The sequence below is a fragment of the Squalius cephalus genome (assembly GCF_949319135.1).
Source record: "Squalius cephalus genome assembly, chromosome: 4".
NCBI lineage: Eukaryota > Metazoa > Chordata > Actinopteri > Cypriniformes > Leuciscidae > Squalius > Squalius cephalus.
Genome location: NC_137125.1, coordinates 44,746,712 through 44,763,924, shown reverse-complemented (window position 1 = coordinate 44,763,924; position 17,213 = coordinate 44,746,712). Strand labels below are relative to the sequence as shown.

At 36.5% G+C, this 17,213-nt stretch overlaps 1 protein-coding gene across 10 annotated transcripts in view; it reads left to right on the top strand.

The window, feature by feature from the left end:
- Nucleotides 1-828: 828 nt before the first annotated feature.
- Nucleotides 829-17,213, top strand: part of nrcama (neuronal cell adhesion molecule a) — a gene marked incomplete at its 3' end in the record, with an annotated part of 50,218 nt that continues 33,833 nt past the window's right edge. For 4 of the 10 annotated variants that reach the window (XM_079869013.1, XM_079869009.1, XM_079869003.1 and 1 more), the window contains exon 1: nt 857-942. Of the gene's footprint in view, nt 943-17,213 lie in introns of all 10 variants that reach the window. The other 6 variants (XM_079869011.1, XM_079869001.1, XM_079869012.1 and 3 more) reach the window with 3 other exon arrangements.

Below are 17,213 nucleotides of genomic sequence, written 5' to 3'. Positions count from 1 at the left end.
TTGTTTAAAATTTTGGTTAGAATTTAGTTTCCATGTCTTTTATTTTCAGTCCCACTACATGCTAGTCTATTTTGGTTATTCTTTAGTTCAGTAACCATACTATTTCTATATATTTTTTTTTCATTTATGTCACCATTTGTCATCTGTTGTGTCTTGTAGTCCTTAATATTCCAATTTCCATGATATTACAAATGTGCCAGGACTCTTGAGAACAATAATGGTTTTGTGTATAGTAAGTAGATACATCTATTCACGTTTTAAGACGTGGCTGCCTGCATGGGTTTCAGACACGATGCTGTTCAGTGGGACGACTAACATGCTCATTTTCACTTGCATTGCCAAACCACTAAGCTATCATAAATCAAATGTCCTGCACTGAGAAAAAAAAGAAGAAAAAAAAAACATCACAAAGCAACTCTATCCATCTGCACAAAAACACAAGGTTAAATATGGCTTTGAAAAAGTTGTGTGTAGACTGAAAATTGTAGATTTGAGGTTGTTTTTCATGACTGTACTTTAATGACATGGAAAAAAACAGAGTTAAAACACACTCACACTAACATATACGTGTGGATACGAGTGAATTGATGAATTTGTTTGTGGAGCCTACTGTAAATTTCGATCAATTCAGTCAGTCATTAATAAAAGTAGCTATGCGTTTCTTTCAAAAACAAACTTTTGAACCATTCTTTTAACGTTAAGAATATACAGAGCGTGCTCTCTGGATTACAGAGTCTGGTAGTGGTGTTTGTGTGATCCGTTGATTAGTCTCGCGTGTCGCTGCAGCTGCGCCTGCACTGAGCGTGCGCGTGACGGCGCTGCGCGTTTGACAGCAGCAGGAGCGCTCGAGGAGAAAGAGAAGCTGCGGCGCGCGCCCACTACACACCAAACCTACATCAATCCCATGAAACCGGACAGGTCGAGGATTCATCGCTGCAGTCGGTGAGTTTTATGAATGCAGCGTTATTCTCTCAGAGTTTCTGTCGAGACGCTTTTCGTAAGGAGAATGCGCAGTAGGTGCAGTATTTGAGTCGATGAGGAGCATCCAGTCGTGCTTCTCCCATGGCAACCGATGATGATGCGGATTTTCACGGCAATATGGCAGGGCTCACAAAGGACGCGTTTCTTTGAAATACACGAAACTTGTCCGTTTATTCCGAACGGCGTTTGAAATTAAGCTTTCATTGTGTGTCGTGCTGTATTGACACGATAAACGGCCCATTATGAAAGTCTATGTTTCATTGAAATCTTGCTCGGCCACCAGCAGGTGTTCCCATCATTCTCAGGCTTCACCCTCAATATTTGTTCATAATGGCGCATTTCTAAAATGTAAATATTTGAATTGGGTATTTATTAATTTTCATTTGAGAACTAGATGGACCTGCTGACTGTCATTGCATGATGAAAAAAAAAAAAAAAAAAAAAAACCTTTACAGCCATAGGAAACCCCACAAAAGACAACGAGAACAAGGCTCTTCCTTTCGTTATTGCATCTTCCTTTCATGTCTTTGTTTCTTAAAAAAACAAAATACAGGCTTTTTAAACGTTTATATACACTTTCTATTAATAGGGTGCAAATGGGGCCTAAACACTTTTAAAAATGTACATAGTTTTTATTTTTATTTTAGCAAATTGTAAAAGGCTATACTTAACCGAAATGTTGATTGTCAGCCTCAATGTTTTCAAACTAAATATTATTTAAGCTGTTTATTTCTATTCCATTTATATGGGTTTTGTAACTTTTACAACCCTGTTACCAGGGACCTCTAAATAAATCTAAATGTAATAGGAAAATATTTAAAAACAAAAAAATTAACAATGGCTGTAAAATTTAACTATTATCCACCTAATTTGGGACCAAACGTTGGTAGCTATTTCCCATAAATTAAATCAAAATTATTGTCTGATTTTACAAAACATTGGGTGTCTGGGTTGAATCAAATGGTTGAGCATTTTGAGAAGATGAAATGAAAATATTTTCTTGTCATCCCATCATGCTGTAAAAATACTGAATATTTAATATATTTTAATATATTTAAGCATGAAGATAGACTCAAATATTGAAAACCCACAAATGGACAATGCAAAAAGGCTACACTTGTTATTTTCTGTCAAGTGAGGAAACACAGGCCAACTGCATCGGTCGGTGTTTTTATTGGGCCTCAGGTGTAAATGAATGCAACATTATGCTAAACGTGCCAGAATGTAGTGTGTTGTGTTTATGAGGTTACAGGCTGTTGTGTGTCAAACGTGATTTAATTAAGATTGGTGATAAGATTTAGAGTTATTTTTAAATAACTCTTCAGGACATTGACTATATTTGGCGTTCACACTTCGAAAACCTCTTCATTGTGTGTGCTTAAGTCACTGTAGTGCTAGGCTATTTCTTTTTGACGTTCACACTGCAGTTTGGTACATAATCTGATGGCTTCATAGGTGACCTGCAGGCAGTCTAACATCGATACAACTGAATGATGATTAATGAATGAGAAAATATGGGACATTTGCTTTCATGTCCCTGGCAATGGGATATTAGTATGCATGTGTGCATAACAGCTGTTGTGTGCTGCAGAGCCACAAGTCTCTTAGTGAGATTAGAATAGTTTCCCATTTAGCTTTTCATAGCAATTGTTAATTAGCATTTGTATAGGGCTGTAACGACAGAAATGAGTCTGTGTGAGAGTAATGCAGTTGAGAGAGATATCAGAGCTGAAGACAGGAGCAGAAAGCCATTTGTGGAGCAGAACAGGTTCTTTATGTTTAGCGGTGTAAATATTTTTTTATTATTTAAATTGAGTTTGATTTATGATTCTTTACTAGCTCTGAAATTGTCAATTTGGCATGACTTGATTGTTTTGATTGTCATTGCTCCATGAAATGCTCTGGAAATAGATCTGGAAATCTGAATTTGGTGGATTATGAACTTTCATATTCTAATGCCCTTTTCTTTGTCCGGTCGATGCATGTTTAGATCTAAATTATGCTCAGTCCATGAAACTGTATTCTGCACAGTCCAGGTGGAACCACATCAAACGCTTTTTTTGGATGGGAATAAATAGCAGTGCTAATGAAGCACAACAAGCACCAGGTACGTGCCACCAAGCCAGCTGTGCTTCATCATGGACCTTTGCCTTCTCATGCACTCTCATCTTTGCCTTACCATCTGGAATGGAATGACTGGACAATAATGCAAAGAGAGGATTACAGGGAGGGAAATAAATAGCTTTTGCTGTGGTTTTGGAGTGTTTGTTTGTGACTCAGTAAGTTCAGATGCTGGATATTTACATAGACACATTGCACCAGCTGCCATTGGAATGGCAGGCTAGACATTTGCATGCTCATAATTGCTCTGCAAATATGCCACATGTACCTTGTGTCCTGATTTTAATGCATCGTAGATTCTGAGCCTGATTTAAACGCAATGAACTTGCGTAATTCTATCTTGCATACTAAGTGTAGTAGATTAGTGAACAATGGGATTGTCAGCGGAAATATAACAGGTGTTTAGCTATAGGTATCACTTGCCTCTGTTTCCTTTCAGATCAGTCTTTTCATGATATAGCATTGGGATTACAGATTTATTTAGTATGGCCACATGTAACATCTCTGTTCACATGCCTGTCTTTATTTGTTATGTTTAAAAAAAAAACATAAACTGACTTTGAACTATTGCTTCCTTGTGGTTGATAAACGATTAGTGGAGATTAAGGTCAAACCATCCGAAGATGGACAACATGTTCGGCATCATGTGATTGTGCCTCTCACTTTCAACCAGCTGGTGATTTGTGTTTATAAGATGCGGTTACATTAGCGAAATTTTGGTGAAATTTTGTGGTTTAATAGTGTAGCAATGTATGAAGCACAGCTCAAAGAGGTCAAGCTTTCTGTTGGACCAAGCGGCAAAATTGTGAGAACAACTTGAATCTGTTGAGTTGGAAAATCTTTTACCTTCCCGTGTTGGATTTACAGGTGTTGGATATACTTTGAAACAATTTTCAATCAGAAATTCGCAAATAATTACAAAGAAATGACAAGTAAACCTAACACATTTAATAATACATGACATTTTTAAGCAAAGACTGAAATGGTATTTTCTTGTAAAATGAACTATAATTTTTGTTTTATTTACTACTTCGAAAAACACTGTTAACAGTGTAGGCTATTTGATTGAAAAAATTAAGCAGAAAATTAGTAAATACACAACTTATTGATGGGACCCTATCAGAACATGAATAAGATTTCCTAAATATGTTCTCTATAAGGAATAATTATTGGATTCTGATGGGTTGTGACTGATTTTGCTGCTTCAGAATCGTTGGTCTAACTAAATAAATGCTGTGATCAGCAATATTACATGACAGACTGCTTATATAGTGACTCGTTTCTCTTAGTAGAGGTGATTTATTCCATGTGCTGTATGATAAATGTGTGCCATTTTAATCTATGCAGAAGCTGAATGCTTCTGATTGAATTACATTATAAAGCAAAAGCATTTTAATCTGGATGGTGAAATCTACCAGTAATATGTGGCATGTATTTTCCTCCTATATGGAGTACTTGTTGTGCTGATTAAAATATAAGCTCTTTCAGCTCCATCTGTCTGGATACGTCTCTTATGACGTATGAGCTGAGAAAAATGCACTGCAAAAATGCATTGGATAAATGTTTAAATTTGACCTATATTTATGTAATGTGAGACTATACTATTTTTTGTAACACTTTATTTTACTGTGTCATTGTTACACATGTTACATGTAGTTTAATTACTATAAATGATACATAATTACATGCAACTAACCCTAAACCAAACCTAATCCTAATCCTAACCCTATAGTTCATTAATATTACTCAGTACTTAAGTGTATAATTACACTGTAACAAGGACACCTTAAAATAAAGTGTAACCCTATTTTTTATTTTTATAATCAGATGAATATGTAACATTTTTATATCTTTTCTTCAGTTTTAACTGTCATGTCATCTCATCTCATGAACTTAATTTTACACAACACTGTTTTCAACTAAAAACTGAAAATGCAAACTTTTGAAAACGGATGTCAAATTGGAAGTTTTTGAAAACAATACCGTTATCTTCGGTGTATCCTATAAAAGCGTGAATTTGTGAAAACGGTGACGTCATGCATATTGCGTGTTCAGTCTTTAGTGTTTCTTTACAAAGTGACGTCGCCAACTACTGGCCTGGCTGAAGAATACAGCGTTTTTAGTCGTTTTCGCAGATCCGTGGGAACGGGGATCGTTTTGACAATGGTTTCATCTGTACATGAAAAATGCAAAGGAATACTTGTCTGTTTTTAGTACATTGTTGTCATGTAAACGTATCCTCAATGCATTTGTCCTCTTTCAATCCACTGACTTTAACACTAACCACAAATACAAGCTCTTGCAGAGGAGGAAATGTGCTCCGTTTGAGGTTTGCTATAGAGTTCAAATCTAGGACTGTTTATAGGAAAGGAATGTTATCTTTTATGTGTAACCATTATGGAAGCTGATATGAAGGACACAGTGAGTTCAGCCTAAGTGCATTATGGGGTAAAAAGGCATATCTGCTTATAATTGGTATGAATTGTTAAAAAATTGCGAACAGATGAATTGGACAACAATGTCCCTAGCAAGTTGAGTAACAATTGTCCCACTTAGGCTATATCATGAGGACTGATGTGCTCTCTGCCCCATAATACAGTGCTTTCTCAGTCCATTTATCGGACGAGGCTTTATTTTCTGTGCCTGGCTATGTACTGAAGCGCTGATAATGTCATCTGCTAATTCAGTGACTGAAAGCAGATGCTGGTCATTTTTCAGGATGTGGTTGGTTAGCGCCCTGTCCTCTCTTGCACCAATAGAGTGTCTCTTTACATAATAGAGTTATTGGAAAAAACGAATTAGTTGTGGTTCATTTTATCCTGAGATGGGTTTCAGGTCCATTTATGATGAAGTGCATTTTATATACTGGTGTTTCAGTGAATGTGCACACGCTCTCACCCCTGCTAAAGAAGAAAATAATCATTTATGATCACCTCCTCTTATTTTCCCATGGGTCTCAGTGTCTGTGCCTATCGGTAATTAAATTATGCCTCAGTAAATTTTTCACAACAGTTCAAGATGTAATTCTTTGGTTTTACAGTAGTAATCATTAGGAGTGGGAATCTGAATAGTTCTGAAAATGATGTTGATATCTGGGTCAGCACATGGTAGCCTAATATTATGATTTTTTTATTTGTGTGTGTGTGTGTGTGTGTGTGTGTGTGTGTGTGTGTGTGTGTGTGTGTGTGTGTGTGTGTGTAAATGTAACTATAAAATGTAAATAATACTGAAATATATATTTTCCTCCAACCATAGTTGTTATATTATGAACCTCAGTATATGTATTTATATATTTATAAATATTTATGTATTTATTTTAAACAGTTTAACTGAAGATAAAAATAATTTCAAATGAGAACTATTTCTGAAAGATCACTGAAGACACACAACCGGAATAAATTAATTTTTAAAATACATTACATTAACCATTGATATAAATTGTAACTATATAATGTAAATAAAGAAGTTGTAGTTGTCATATCAACTTCAGTAAGAAGTAGCAAACCTTTTCAGACACTGGTTCTTTGTGTTTTAGCGTCAACAGATCAGTGTCATCTCAAGAACGTGCGTTTAGTTGCAAAACGTCTAACGTCCGACCAACCTAACCACGGAGAAATGTGAAATATTTAAATTGGCATGGAATCATTGTGCTTTAACCCTGCTGATTTATGGGTATTTGAGAGATGTGGTCTGTGGTCTACTTGCTGCTTTGGAGAGATTTGTGTTGATTTTATATCTTGGTGTAAATAACTCGGAGGTCATGGCGCCCACAAGCCCTGTGAAATTTCGCTCCTGTGGGACCGGTTTCTGTTCTTGTCCTCCTGGCCTCCTTCTTGAACCCTGTATCCTCCCTTGTACCAAAACACACTCCAAACACTCCTGTATGCTTTGATGGGGGTTTAATGTTGATCTAATGTGAGTCACAAGCATGTTTTTGCCTTTAAAAGTTTTCCAAAAAGCTTTGGCAGCTGGTTTCTGTCTATAGCATGTCTGTGAATCACAATGGAGGCCTAAAATAATCCAACTTCCTGCTTTGAAGACCTCAAACTCCCCTGTGCACCCGAGACTCACTCCAGACAGACTTCTGCAGACTTTAATGATGTTTAGAGTTATATCAAATGAAGGAGTAGATTATTTCATGCCAGTTATGTAAGTGCATTGATATTTGGAGTTCTGGAAATATGGATAGATTAAATTTAACATGTTAAGCCGTCTTTGGTGTTTTCAGTGGTGCAAGGTTTATGATCTGAACGGGTGAAAGTAGGATTTGTATTTTGTAAAAACATACCTTTAAAAATATATTCTTTTGTGTCTCCCAGTTATGCCCCACTTTTATTGGAGAAAACCAAACCACCAACAATGACTAAGAAAGAACATTCCAGTACTTTAACTTACTGGCATCATGTGTCTGATATTGTCAGATACTGCCTTGTTTTTAGAGGATTCAGAATTCGAGATGAATAGATTCTTAATTATTTCTGATCATGTCTACCATTATGCAGATTTGACTGTAAAAATTAAGATCTTAGTTTATAACTTGTACTTCCTTTACTACTCTTAGCAGACTTTATTTTCATGTCTGTCCTCATTCACATTCACACTGAAACTGATACATATACCTTTAAACTCAGCCTTTTTTCCCTCTCTCTTTCTCTCTTTTCCTCTTTAACTAATTTATTTTTAATTAATTAAGAGTTAATTGAGCCTGACTGATGGGACTGTGAGTGTACATTGTTAAATACTGAGAAACAGAAACGCTGCTTTAAAAAACAAGGCTTCTGTACTGAAACTATACTGAACTGCTTTTTCTCCCCAAATTAATTGCAGTTTTTAGTCTATAAATAATGGCAGTTCCCTGTGTACATTGTGTTTTATGAGCTCCCTGTTACTTCCACTGAATCCAGATTGACAGGGTCTGGCGGGTGTTCAGTCTGACTGAAGAACAGAATGAACGTTTGAATAGAGCGGTGAAAGACTGGAGGCTTGCTGGGAGAAAGAGAGGCTTGAATTGACTGAACTCACCGCTGTGCGGGCGATCAATGCAGTACAGTTATATTGAATAACAGTGTCACTCCTGACATATGATTTATGAGTTATAAATATCGTGCATGTGGGCCCTCCTACGTACAGTATGACAAAATTTCTCACTTGACTTCAGACTGTAACATTTCTTTGGCTTTTATGTTTTTAGTCTGACAGTATTAGGGCTCAAATATGTTTGTGAGGAACATTTGAACCATACAAATCTTTATGAATCCTTCCAAAATGTTGTGTTTAAGGAGTCAATGCTTCTGAGTTCTCCTGCAAATGTTTTGCGTTCCCCAAGAAACTTTGGGTTCGCTTGCAAACCTTTTGAATTTCTCTGGGAAACACAAACGTTTTTGCAGGAGAACGCAAACGCATTGAAATATTTTTCCCACCACCATGTCCCTTTAGGGGCTCCATAGTAACTTGATGCATTGTGCTTATGTACAAGACTTTTTATACTTGGTACGGATTTACTTGGGACTTAGGGATTGATTTAGAGCATATAACATTCCGTGGTTGTGTTATAGGCAGTAGATCGGCAATATAGACAGACTGACTTCAGGATTAGAATAATGCTCAGATTTGAGCATCACAAATCAATACAGCAAAATGGCAAAGTGCAGGACAGTGTAGCCTAACACAACAGCAAAGGATCTTCACCATGCTGCTTGGTTTAATAAACATGTTAATGTCAGCCAACAAACAAATAGCTATTTAATCATTGTTTTAGCCTACTGTTAGTGCAATCTTTTTCAAATGTTACAAGTATTTAATACAGTAATGTAATATCGGTTATCATTTAAGTTAACAGCTAGAACAGCAAATCTTGATTGATATTAAAAAGTTGCATTCAGGTTTGGCTCCATTTTGGTATAAATTTACACTTTTCATGAACCATTACATTCCCAACAGGTCAAACCAAGTCTGCCCTTTTCCCCTCATTAAATATTCTGTTTCACTTATGTCACAATAGGTTGTGAATGCTGTTTTATGTTAACATCAAAGTAGTTTGTCTGCATAGGCCTAGCTGTTTTTCTGTTCGTAAATGGAGCTTGAAGGGCATATCATATAGGTATATTTTCCACCGAGCTCAGATGATGTGTTTTGTTTTGTTTTTTAATTAGGCTATTAAGGTAAAGGGAGAAAGAGTGATAAAAAAGCCACAATGAGACCTCTGGCCATGTTGGTGACTCTGGATGATAATAGGGCAGTCCAAAGCCAGTGGCATAAACATTTAATCATTTATCACAGTTTAGACTACTAATTTTGTCTGGCAGCTACATAGTCTTTTTAATTCATTAGTCAGGTACAGAATGAATAGGCAGACTAGTTCTAGGCAACTCTGAAGTTCCTGAATTGAGTCTTTGGCTTGGTCTTGCTTTCAGTTTGAATAGCACTTCACTTCCTACTTTACACGCCAAGCCTGTAATCTGTTATGCATACGACCTTCAAGGGCTCTAGAGCATCAGAACAGAAGTCAACAGTCTACTGTTTGTTTATTCACTTTTTTTTTTTAACAAAGTAAGACAATTCTTGTCTTTCGTTGGAATACTGTGAAGCATTAGTTTGATGTAACTTATGTCCCTAGAGAGGGTAAGTGCTAAAGTATTACTTTTGTTACCATTTTCATTCACTTTTAGGTTTTTGTAACATTTAATTCTCACTTTATTTTTATGGAAGTCTGTTTTGGCCTCAGAATTATATATATATATATATATATATATATATATATATATATATATAATTTTGAAAATGTAAGAAATACTTTTTAGTCACAATTGTTGACAGTATTATGATAAATTAAGTAGAATTTGTGAGAAATTATGTATATAAGTACAGTTATGAGAAATAATGTCACAATTGAAATAACGTTGCAGTTGCAATAAATAAAGTCACAATTACTTTTCTCATTAGAAAAAAACAGACTTTCCTAGTTTCCCTAAATATGGGCGTTTTTTTTTTTTTCCTTATCATACACCAACATGTTGTTTTCAGTATGCATTTCAAGTTTTTTTTTACCATTTAAAAAGATTAAGATAATCCAATATTCAAAGGAAAATTGCATATTTATCTGGCTTATGCATCTGTGTCCATGAAATCAGTGTGAAGGCATGTCAGAGCTGCTCCACAATGCGCTGCACTGCACTTGATTTATAACACTGTCCACATGACAAACGTGAATTTAAATGCAGGTCACTCATGGTTTAATAAAACCACTTTGTATAATGGGAATCAAGAATAATTTTGCTTGTGCGCTCTGAGTGTCTGTTGCTGCCAGAGGCTTCAGATTCACAGACGTGCACATGGAAATGACATTTCTGCCTGCTCAAGCCTGACTGGATACAAATAAGGCCAAATATGGCTCTAATATGCTGCTCTGTTGTGGACAATCGCTTTTGTCATTTTGTCAGCTAGAGGCCAGATAGGCTAGCTGACTGTTTCAAATTGTTTTTTTATATGCAAACCTATATGGAGGTGTTTATTTTGATAGCGCTTATGCTGTGACCTTAATGTGTTTGTCTGTTTGTGTTTAGCACACAGTTTTAACTCATTTTTCTAGGAAACATTGTCATTTTATTGAATTATCTGGCAGGTAGCAGTGTGAATGTGTGATCCTGCAATAATGGGGTTCTGCTGCGTGAATCATATTATTCAGGACCTCCACACTCTCACAGTGTGGAGTCAAGGTATGTTTATTGTCAGTTGAGAAATCTCTTCTTGGGAATTTCGCTGCAGGACTGAGCTAAAACATTACAAATGCAATGACATTTTCAGAATTAGGGTACTTAGAGTTATTTCATGATGGATAGGAATGTATAAGATCTGTTTTGCGCCTGGTCAGTTTGAAATCAGGTGGGAACATGGTGAATTGGATTTCCGAAAGTACATTCTGTATGTGTTTTCAATTGGAAAGTGTAGGCAAATTTATAGAGAGTGTTTTCTTTTCTGAAATACGTCCTTGGGATGTTTCTTGTTGAATGTTAAAATGACATTAAGATGAGGTTTTCGCAATGTTTTTTTTATGTATTTGAATGTATGTAAATCTCCCGGATAAGCGGTAGAAGATGGATGGATGGATGTATGTAAATCAACAGTAGTATAAAATAATTTATTTATATTATATTATTTTATCGTATTATGTTATCATGTATACTGAAAGAGACAAGGTTCAAATATAAACTTTAGTTGTGATTTTTATTTTATTGATACAATTATTTTATTAATTTTGTTATATATTTTATTTTATAAGGGACATCAGTAAAAACATTAGTGGTCATTACAAACACTTTTTTGACCACTGAATAATTTCTACTATTGGCTGACAAAAAAAAAAAAAAAGAAATTCGAATCAAGAATGTCACTTTGGATGCTCAGTGAACAGGGATATGTTCAAATTCTTCTCTCGGCTGACATCTTTTCTTGACTTTGCTACTGTTCAGTCTGCAGCCCACGGGGCGAGAGTGTCCGGTGTGATTCACGAGCCTCAGGGAGTTACTATGAGGAGATTTCTCAATCAGCTGAGTTACTGGCTTAAGGGGAAATCTGTTCCCTCTAGTGTGCCTAATAATAGCCATCAAACAAGCCTTTCCTGACCCTCTCCTCTCTCATCCATCAGATGTATAGCTCCTCACAGAGTAAAATACGGCCCCGTAGTTCCCCATCCCTCCCGCTCTCTTTTTTTATTACCACCAGCTTGTCGTGTTTTCTTTTAAAGAATACGTACTAAGAATACGTTTCTCATTAGCTTTCTCTCGGCCGACTCTCCCTCTGTGTCTGCTTCTTTGCTTTGGTTTGTTCTTTCCGTGCTCGCTCATTGTATGTTGCACAAGATTAGTTTCTCTCCGGAGTGCCGGCTTAATGTCTGGTGGGTCGGGGTCGTTGTGGTTGCCCCGCCGTCGCTGGGCCCTCGTTGCTGCGGTGGGTTTCCATGGAGATGATGTTGTGTGATCGGCGTGGCTTGTAAGGGAGCTTGAAAAAGAGACTGAGTTATGTGGCCGTTCTGAGATAAGAGCTGATTCCTGCCATCATTGTTCATTGCATGTTTTATAAAGGGTTATCTAGATTACAGAACAAATAAAGATCAGCGTGGTAATGAGCACTTTGTTTGGAAAATATTTCTAATGCATGCTGACCTTATTAGAGAGGGCTGAATGCCGTTTTATTGACTGTTTCACTTAGAACTATGGCCTTTATATAAACAGGCAGATCAATAAAATGGAAGGCACATAAGTCATCAGCGGGTAAAATGAATTGAGAGAGCTTTCATACACCATTCACCCGAATAAGCGGTTAAAACGGAAGACATCTGGCTTGAAAAAGTGCTAAAATAATTGTAATGTTGTGGCCAAAAATTTATAAATAGCCATTGCGAAATCTCTATACTATTTTGTGTAAATTAATATAAAAATAAATGAAATAGAAATAAGAAATAATTAATATAATTATTTTGTGTATGTGTGTGTATATATATATATATATACATGTGTATATATATATGAAAAATCTTTATTTCTTCCCAAATCAGTTTAATGATGCTAGTTGCTCAGAAATTGCTGTAGCCTATCTTTAAAATGAAATGTTGCACCACTGCTTTTTTTGCATATAGAACAGATGATTCCAATAGATTTTACGACCGTGAGTGGAACCCTACTGCCGTCCCATCTCTCTCTTGGCATGTGGCCTTTGCTCAAACCACATCATTAACATAAAAATCAAATAACATTGTCTTATTGCACTGTGTGGATCCCCCCTCTCCAGGGGGCATCATGCCAACAGTTCTAGTTCACTTCCTCCATCTCTCTTTTGTTTCTCTGTCTCTCTCATAATGCCAATGCATTGCTTTCTATTTCAGATCAACTTTCTGTTCATCAAAGAATCCAGATTTTTTTTGTACACAACAGTTTTAAACTTTGATAATAATAATAATAATAATAAATGTCCTGAGCAGCAAATCAGCATATTAGAATGATTTCTGAAGGATCATGTGACACTGACGACTGTGGTGCTGAAAATTCAGCTTAATTCAGAAATAGAAAATTCTATTTAGACAGAATTTTCTACTTAGAAAATTCAGCATATATACAGTATATATATATATATATATATATATATATATATATATATATATATATATATTTATTTATTTTTATTTTTTTTATTTTTTTTATCCAAAATACAGTAAAATCAGTAATATGTTAGTATTATATAAATATATATTTTTTAATTTTAATGTAAAATATAAAATGTATTGTAAAATAAAATATATGGCCCTACACAAGATCAAGTGGATTATGAACTTAAAAAGCTAAAAAAAAGAAAAGCAGATCTTTTGTTTCTTTTCTAGTCCTGTTGGGAGTCTGGTGGGAATTATGTCCGTGTATTGTCCGCTAGTGTGGATAACTGTGTCCTCAGAGCTGAAGTGGAAATGACAGAGTTCAGTGGCGACTCGTCTCTGTGTTGAAAGCCCAGCTGGTGTGTGCTAAATCTGCTGTGTGAAAAGGCCTCTCCATGCCCTTTTGTGCAGCTCTCTAGCACTCAGTCTATTCGGCCGTGTGTGTGTGTGTGTGTGTGTGTGTGTGTGTGAGGGACCCCAGTCTGACTGATGTTAACACTCAGACAGGGTAAATTAAAGCTGAGAGCTGGGGAAAGTAATCAGAGCTTTTCTCTCTGTTCATATTTATTCTAGACTGTATCTACATGTCCTCACTCATTTGATACTCTAAAAGCCACAGTATGGCAATATGGACCCTTCATTATTGGATAGGATAGCTTACTTTTAGGTTACTGCAATATAATTGTTAATGGTAGAAAAAATATACAACACAGAGAGGTACAGGTATGTATTATCTGGTATTTGTCACTTCAGTTTACATTTTGTAAATCTTTTCAGGGCCATTGATTTTTAAAAATACATTAATTCAGTTTAATATAAACTTTTTTCTATATTGTATGCAGTTATCGAATTGAATGAACTTTATTTAATTGCCTACACAGACATGCACACACTTGTGACTGCATATCAGTTGATTTGAGTTGCTATGTTGCTTGGCAACCACTATCAGCCTACAGTTAGTCTAATGAACTATAGTCCTTGCTGGCAGAATTGTTTATTATGATTATTATTATAATATATTTTTAAAAATCTTATTACTGTGGTTGCTTTTCATCATTACTGCGATTTACTCTTATTGATGATCTGTAGGCATTGTTCATTTTATTTTCAGAAAATCTTCATTTGCTAACCCCAAAATATGATGTCTATTTTATTTTTTTGTTACAAAGTAGCCTAGATATTGTTCTGAAACTGGCTTGAAGAATATGGTCCAAAGAGATATTTGACCATCGCAGCAAGGTTTACTGCTACTAATTTAATTAGTACAATCAATTCCTGATGGGTAAAATAAAGCCCCTCCATACAATTTTGCTCTTTCTCTTCTGTTGCTTGAAAATATGTCAAATTACGGAGAAGTATGGGTTGCGAATGAGAATCATGTTGACTTAATGTAAACCGATGCTCTGAACCTTTAAAATGACCATTATATGTGTCATTATGTCAACATTGAAAACTGTTTCATGTGCTCAGAGGGCTATAAAATCATGTCTAGCTATATTAGGATGAATGTCTTGGTTGCCATTGAGCTCTGCATTTGTAATGTGACTTTTATGGTAGACAATAAAGTCTAAATGTGTTTATCGTATCCCAGTATTGAGATTGGATTCCTGTTAGTTCAGAAAATCTGATCTGAAATCAGTGCTGATTCTTTCCCCACTGGCTCCTCAGTCAGTGATCGAGGCTTTTGTTGGTTAAGTGTTGAAGCTCTGCACAGCTTTTGTATTTGACAGTCATTTCACACCATTAGGGGTTAATTGGGATCTTCAGCACATCTGCGATTACGTTCAAGCAAACACTTGACAGAACAAACAGACCTGCCAAATGAGCCTGACGTGTATTGAGACCTTTTTGAATGTACATATATCACTTTACCTGCACTATATATCTTTTTCTCCATATCTTTCTGTCTCTGCCTCTCTTTTTACCCCCTCTCCATCCCTCAGTCCCTACGGATGCTTTCGGTTTGCTCCAGGAAATGCTTTAACCCCCTTTGTACGGTGACAAAGGGGTGTGTTAATCTCACCGAGTTAGGAGGCAGGCACATGGGGGTGGATGCCAGGGAGAGTCGAGCAGCCATGTGTGTGTGTGTGTGAGGCAGATGTCAGAGCGTTCACCGGCCACACACATGCTACACGAGCCACAGAGAATGGTTTGAGAGATACACACTTGATACACACCGTTACCAGGAAAGGACTGCTGTTGACTCGCTGCAGTATCAAGGTCTGGCTGTTAAAAATGTTTTGGTTTGGTTTTTTTACCCAGAATAACCCTTTTTTTGTTTGTTGTTTGGTTTGTTCTCAGTGATTTGATTGTGTGTTTTTATAGTTTTCATTAGGGTATTTTCTCACACCCTGTGGGTCAAAGTTATACCTTCAGGGTGAGCTATTTCCTTTCACCTCTTTGACTCAGGTTCTGTGACTATAGTCATTAGAACAAACAGCATTTTGTCCATTGCACAGTACACACCTGGTATCACCTTTCCTGTGAAAACCAGTCAGATTTGTCTGTGTGTGCTGCTGATTTGTTTATTCTGAAGTCATTGTGTGCGCTGATGTCAGTAGGTGTACAACTAAAAGCTGATGGGACTGGGAGGCACCTGTCTGTGGTATGTTTAATATAGATAGATAGATAGATAGATAGATAGATAGATAGATAGATAGATAGATAGATAGATAGATAGATAGAAAGATAGATAGATATTTAACTATCAGTATACAAAATATTTAAATGTGTGGATGAATGGATGTATAATGTTTGAACAAGTGGATCAATTGATGAAAAAATGGATGGATAAATGGTTAAATGGATGGATGGATGGATGGATGGATGGATGGATGGATAGAAAAAATAAATAAATGGATGGATAAATGGTTGAACGGATGGATGAACGGTGGAAAAATATAAATGGATGGATGAAGAAACAGATGGATGGATGGATAAATCAAGTATTGAATATTTATGGATGGTATGGATGAATGAATAGATGTATGGATGAAAAAAGGAATGGATGATTGATAAATTGTTGGATGGATAAATGGATTGATGGATAAATTAATGGATGGGAATTTGGGAAATGGATAAATTGAAGCGTGGATAAAAAGAAATGGATGTTTGAATCAAGAAATAGGTGGATGGATGAAAAAAGAAATGGATGGATGGATGAAAAAGAAAAGATGATAGATAGATAGATAGATAGATAGATAGATAGATAGATAGATAGATAGATAGATAGATCTAGGTTTTTGATAATGCAGATAATGATGATACATTTTTATATCAGTCTCTCAACATTAGATAGATATTGTATTCTCTCAGAACCCGTTCCATCTCTCTCTCTCTCTCTCTCTCTCTCTCTCTCTCTCTCTCTCTCTCTCTCTCTCTCTCTCTCTCTCTCTCTCTCTCTCTCTCTCTCTCTCTATCTTTCCCTATCGTGCCGGCATGCGGCCCGTCTCCATGACAACACCTCAGGTCAGCTCTGAGAGGTGGGAGGTAGTTAGTGTGAATTTTTTGTTGTTTTATTGCCTCTCTCTCTCTCTCTCTCTCTCTCTCTCTCTCTACCTCTCTCTCTCTCTCTCTCTCTCTCTCTCTCTCTCTCTCTCTCTCTCTCTCTCACACACACACACACAGTCTCTCTCTTTCTGGTCTCTGTGAGACAGCAGCTGTGTGTGACAGCTTCAGAGGCTGGAGGTTTCCTCAGTTTGCTTTAAATTGGAGAAAACAATGCAGTAAAGCGACGCAGCTCTCCCTCACAGCGTCTTTGTGGTCCGTCTCCCATCAAAAGATGGAGGGGGGGAAGCTGTGTCAGCGGCCGTGTTTCTGGTAATGTGGAATGAATGTGTGCGTCTCGAGGGAGAACTCTAATGTATGCACGACTATGAACCAGCACGTGTGATGTAGAGGTGCTAAGGGGGGTGTCGATGAAAGCAGGTCTCTCTGTCAGTCTTTCTGCTGATCTACAGCATGGCTTTGT